Here is a 6,620-nt window from a genome sequence, read left to right as displayed (position 1 = left end):
AAGATGGGGAAAAATGGCCAAGGCTAGTTAAAGCAAGTGAATGTGAAGCACTTGAGTTATGGGCCATGTGGGTCCTTTCAGATTGAGAATCCGATTCCAAATGATCTCGTTATGGGCAATTGAATGTTTGCCAAGGGCTAGCTATGGGCCAATGTACCTACATTGAAAAGCATGCCAACTAAGAGATTTTGGGCCTCAAACTTTGGAATGTCATGCATTGTATGAGGCTATACAAAATCAATGGCTCGTCAAATGGAATCATGAGGGCCAAGATATTGCAATTGGAAGCTGGGACCAAGAGACGGTAGGGAGATGCCATGTGTTTTTTTCCAATTTTGGTGGCCTTGGTTGGCACGCTCGGGAAGATCAAAATGTGGCGGGATCCATATGGACGATAGTGGGGAACCATGTCTATAGGTGTGGATTGATGGTTTAATAACCTAGTCATCGGGGAGAAGGAGGCAAGTCTTGGAAGGAGGACCCAAAACAATGTCTACTTTTGAAACTTTTCTGAAGCTGGGGGTTTCTCAAAGAGCTTGGGGCATAGTTCTTTGTGGCACTACCCTTATCCCACAACCTCTTGCAAGAGATACAAAGTTGGGCTATATATAAAATTCAAGGACTCTCCATGGGTATGACAATTGGGGCATGGCCCTTGGAGCTTTGAGCTCATGGCTGCATGCCCACAAGAGACAACAATTGGTGGCGTTTCTAGTGGAATTTGGGTGGCGAAGGTCAGTGAAGCCCTTGGATCTTTGAGGTTGTGGTGGCTGCGTGCCTGCAAGAGCCGACAATTGGTGGTGTTTTTTGTGGCCTTTGGGCGACGAAGTTCAGTGACGCAGATGATGATGTGGAATTTCAGTAGGGAGACCGTGCTCATGGGCCTTCAAAATGAACAAATCTTTTTATTGAGGGGAATGTGCACCAAAAGGGTTGTAACGACACCGTGACAACCAAAATGGGCTTAAGTGAAGGATTCTCAAATGGTGAAGAGATAGAGAATGTGCTGAGGTGTTGAAACCCCATCAAATGTGCTAAAATGGTAAGCCCAAGTGGGTCAAATGAGCCCCAATTCACAAAAAGAGGCTCCCTTGAGTTGAACTGTGTCGGGGGATTTGTGTTCGAAACATGATCTGGGATGGCACCGGGCCTCTACCTATGAGATTTGTGAGAAAGAACAAGAACAACAGGTGAAAAAGGCTATGGAAATCACCATAAAATTTAATTAATCAATTCAAGCTCTGAGTACATTCTGATCAATAGCCAAGGTGGCGGGCTGTTAGCAGCACCGACACTTGGGTTCATTGAAATCTAGGAGTTTAGGCTCCCTTTAAAATTACCCAGGCCGTGAATGGCTCCATGACTTATAAAAAAGGATTAACTAAATCTAGGATGTCATTGATGATCAAAAATTTCCTCCGTGTCGAATTTTCCTGCTTTGAACATTGTTTAACTCTGTATATTTGCACTACTTTCTCTTAACGAGCTCGAGAGAGAGACTTTTTGTTTAGCTTTGAGAACAAGGGAAAGAGTTATCTCCTTGCTTATGTTTGAGAGCAAGAGAAAGAACTCCCCTGCTTCCCTTCCGTCATTTCTCCCTACTTGCTTCCGAGAGCAAGAGAGAAAGAGTGTCTTCCCTTGCTGACTCCTTGCTCCCCTCTTCTCTAGCTTATGTTTGATGGCAAGAGAGAGGGAGAGAGCGGCTTCTTCTTATGCAAGAGAGCGAGAGAAAGATAGCCTTCCTCCTTGCTTCTCTCTTCTCCCGACATCCTTGCTTCACCAAGGTCTTCTTCTTCTCCGCCTTCCTCGCTTCACCAAGGTCAAGAGCGAGAGAGAGATTGACCCTTTTCTTTGAGAGAGAGAGAGAGAGAGAGAGCGAGAGAGATTGACCCTTTTATCCGAGAGAGAGAGAGAGAGAGAGAGAGAGATAGAGAGAGAGAGCCTGGACTCAAAAAATTTGGTTGTGCAGTGGGCAACAATCTGTTTTTTTACCATATCTCTTAGCTCGTGCGTTGTCGTGCAGCTCTGCTGCCATGTAGAGAAAAAGAGCAGAGAAACTCAAGCTAAGCTTCTTTGAAGACTACACATTAAATGAGCAATGATCAAGGCTTGATAACAGGACAAGCTTAATGATTAATGTATGCCAGATGCGTCTTAGAAGGGCCACGTCATTAGCGCCCCGCGCTACTGCAAGGGAGGGGGGCACACTAATTATAGAGGGGCTTTTTTGCATGAGGGCATAGCAAGAAAACGAGGAGAGGAAAAAGGAGTGGCATGGAGAGTTAATGCCAAGCAAAGCAACAAGGAGGAAGGGCACGAAGCCGAGGAGGAGAAGGCAAGATCCTTGAGCTCTCCAAGGAAGCAAGCTTCTCGATCTCCATCGAAGCAAGCTTCTCGATTGCCATCGAAGCCAAGGAAGAGGCAAGAAGCAAAAGCTTTCTCTCTGGAACTCCATCGAAGCAAGGGGCAAGAGAGGAGGGAATCAAGAGGCAACAAAAGATCTCAACAGGAGGATCATAACGAAGGGTTGAGAAGCAAGCGAAGGAGGGAGCTAAAGGAGAGTTTATCGAGATCGAACAAAGCAATCAAAGCAAAGGAGGGTTAATTTCTCTCTTTCTCTCTCGCTCTCTAATCAAAGCATAGAGGATTAGGGTAACGAGGACATGAAGGAAGCCAAATTCTAAGCAATTACTCTCTCTCTCTCTCTCTCTCTCTCTCTCTCTCTCTCTCTCTCTCTCTCTCTCTCTCTCTCTCTCTCTCTCTCTCTCTCTCTCTCTCTCTCTCTCTCTCTCAATCAAAGCCTCGGAAAAGGGGAGAGATAAGCAAGGAGCTTGACCAAGAAGCTCTCAAAGCTTCAGCAAGCCGGCAAGGGATGATTTGAAGAAGGATACGGCTATTCCTCTCTCGTGCATAAGCAAGTGACTCAACCTAAAGAATCAAGAGGTCAAGAGCAGGAGAACACCAATTAATGGAGTGAATTGAAGCTTGATGATCGAGGCAATGAACTGAATTGAAGACTGTAGAATCCACGGGCAATCTAAGCAAATAAAGAGACAAAGGAAAAATTCCATCACCGTCATCCGTTAAAGATTGAATTAACATTCTAATAAGTCCGGTGTCGTTAACGGCCCGGTTAATCCTGTAAACCGGAGCTTAAACTCCTCGTTATCAGATGATCCAAGTGACGACGCTGTTAACAGCCCGCCTTGGCGTAAGGACAAAGTTGTACTCAAAGTAATATTCAATTAATTGATGATTGTGGTGATTGGCAGAGCTATCATTGTCTCTTGTTCTTTCTCTTTCACACCTCCCACAGCCAGAGGCCCGGCGCCTGTCCGGCTCACGTAGCGAACACATATCCCCCGATAGCGTGTTTTTCACATGACACCTAAGAGAGAAAATGTTTCAAATGATGTGTTTTATATCTGGTATAAAGGGTTTGGGCTGATTCATAACGATTTGTGATTTCTGACCAAAACCGTGTTCTTATTGCCTCTATGACGTGAAACAAAAAGCACTTTTTATGCACGCATGTGACCATAAACGCATCATGTGCATAAATCAGCATGTTGAACATAATGAAATAATCATAGGGCAACTATGTAGGTACTCAGTTGATCCATACATGCACTCGTATGTGAAAAAAGAATCACCAAGAGGATGACTACTCAAAAGAATGACATAGAGAGAGAGAGATGATGGCTATGGAGTTTAGAGCTTCTCACCGTGCTTTAAAATCAATTAGGGGCTGTCAAAGGCTTCTTAATTTTCCGGAAGAGAGTGGTGATGAGAGCTACATAGATGTTTCTGCCACGAAGCTTCCGAAGAGCGTGCACACTGTGAAATGAGAGAGAAGATAATAAGCAAGTAGAGAGAGAATATCCTTCTTCTTCTTCCCAAGAGAGAAGAGCTTATGGATATGGTGATGAAGAGTTTATAGCACTCCATATAATAGATATGTATAGCCTTGCGGTAGTAGACACAATAGACGACATTGAAAACTGAGCACTCTATGCCAATTTATAGGTTCTGAAGCTGGTCAAAGTGATGCCCAAGCTACAGGTAGTGCTAGTTTTCAGCCTGGAATAGCCTCCTGCTTTTGGGAAAAGACTCCAGCCTTTTTGAAAAACATGGCACAACTTTTTGTGGTCAACTCTCCCACTTACCATTCAATCACCAATTCCCGCATAACCTTGCTTCTAAACCCTTGTCCTCTATTAGAATTGAGCATCCATGACACTCAAAAATGACAACAATTGAGTAAAAACAAAATTGGACTACAACCTATGCATTTACCTCCTTCACAACTTTGGCCTCGATCCACTTAGTGGGGTAGCTGATAGCTACCACAAGATATTTTTTACCACTTGTAGAATTGAGGAGTGGACCGATGGCATCCAAACCCCGCTTCAGAAAACAATTTTGAGTGATGATGAGTCCCTGTGATGCAACTACCAAAAGTCTCTCTCCCATAGTCTGACATTCATGGTAGATTATAGTGCACATCCTTCACTACTAAAGGCCACCAAAATCCTACTCTCAACAATCAAAATAGTACTTGGTTGCTACCCTGGTGTCTGCTCTCCTCATGGCATTGCTCTAGTACCAAAATACTCTCTTCTCTTTAGAGAATCCTCCTTTAGGACCCCGTCTCTACCATAGGTCATTAGGTCTTCACCTACCAGTGTAAACTTGCAAGCCCTTTGCACTATCCTCTTCCTTTGCAGCTTGGACAAACCTTCAAAACATTTCCCTGTAATAAAAAAATAGTCTACCTCCTTCAATAATTTCCTACCTCTGTAAGAGGTCGGGGTCACATATATGCCTACAACATGTACCTACACTTTGTTGCTTGCTAGCTGGTTCACCTCCTGTTTTTTCTCTCTCTTGATATGATTAAAATGAATCTTCTCAAAGAACTTGATTAGCTTCTTAATAGCAAAGAACTAATGCTTTAAAGAATCTTGCTTTACCTGCCATTGGCCAACAATTGTTTGATGACCAATAACGCATCTCCTTTCACCACCAACTTGGAAATTCCAAGCTTGACGCATTGCTTCAAACCTAGATGGAGGGCAAGGTACTCCGCTTCATTGTTGGTGTGGAAATACTCTAAATCATAGGCCTTTGAGAAGATTAATTTGCCGTGTGGGTCCTGTATCACCACACCTCCACCTAGTTTCTATATGACCCTCCTGTATGCGCCATCAAACCACATGGTAAAAGCTCCCACCAAGTCTGGCTCCTCTTTGACTTCATCTTGTACCACCTTTGGATAAATTGGTAAATCAACAACCTTGCTGACCAAAATGTCCATCAAATGGGATGTGATCAGGAAGATTGTACCAGAATAGGAACCACAACATCTTTGATCAAGGGAGTAATCACTCAACAGAAGAAAGCGTTAATCAAAGACCACTGCCGCCTTTGGAACCCATTTTAGAGGATAATTCCTCTAACACTTCATCTGAGAGATCATACGGCCTCATGACGAAAGATTTTAACAAGTCAAACCCTAAGGGAACAACTTCGATGGGTGCAGGTCCTTCTCATCCTACATTTGAATTTGAAGTTTCAATTTGAGAATGTGCTTAAAGCCAAAATCTATCAGGATGGAATGGAATGGACCGCTACTGTGTTAAGCTGGAAAATAAGCCGAGCGAGTTCAGAGACCTTGTAGATGTTGATTATGACGGGGATAGATATTTCAACCCAGAGGGAATGATGTACCTAGTGGTTCATAACCCTTATATTGTGGATAAATGGGGAATGACCGGCACCAAGGACAAAATAGATAATGAACCGGCCGATGCACCACCCAAAATGGAGAAACAAAACGCGGTACTCAGATGCATCAATGAGACAGAGCACCTTAACACGGCCAACAAATATGTGGGGCTTTAAAAGTTCAATAATGGAGACCAAACACTCTATTACAGATGTGACGAGCCCCGCATCAAAGAATTAACAAACTGGAAAAACTTGTATGTTTACACGTACATGGAGGGTAGACATATTCAGGTGGTCATAATGGACAAGTATGGCTGAAAGTACTCCCCAATGGATCAGACGGAGTTAGAGAGACATACATATTTTGGAGGACCAATCCACCAATATATGTAAATCCGGAAGCTGAAAAAACCATGACTACTCACATCAGACCTGAGACTGTACTTGAGAGCCCCTTGAGAACCAGAGTGGAGTATTCTTATGGACATGAACGAGTTCCAAGAACAGAACCCTTAGGGTCGGTGGTGACTAGGGCTTCCATGAGCACACATAGGGACAACACTGTTCCTAAATTCACTTACACCACTGGAATCCCTCCGACTATCACATGAGATCGACTTGATGAATGAAGAGCGGATAGGATACCACTGTTAGTAACAAGTGGAGATTACAAACCAAGAGAATCCATCCCAGGGGGACCAGGAGTTGTTAGAATGGTTGCAAAGGCCAAGCGTATGCGACCATCTCAGGTGGCAAAATGCTTGCCCAAAAAGTATAATGGATCTGGCGATCCGTATGCCTATGTTTCAATCTTCAAACAAGTATTGAGGGTGGAACAGGTAACTGATTTCCACACTTAATATGAAGGATTTGATCTGACATTGGAAGGT

The sequence above is a fragment of the Adiantum capillus-veneris genome, chromosome 26 (genome assembly GCF_014529385.1).
Source record: "Adiantum capillus-veneris isolate H3 chromosome 26, ASM1452938v2, whole genome shotgun sequence".
Lineage (NCBI taxonomy): Eukaryota > Viridiplantae > Streptophyta > Polypodiopsida > Polypodiales > Pteridaceae > Adiantum > Adiantum capillus-veneris.
The sequence above is the reverse complement of the archived record's forward strand: the minus strand, read 5'-3'. Positions refer to the sequence as shown.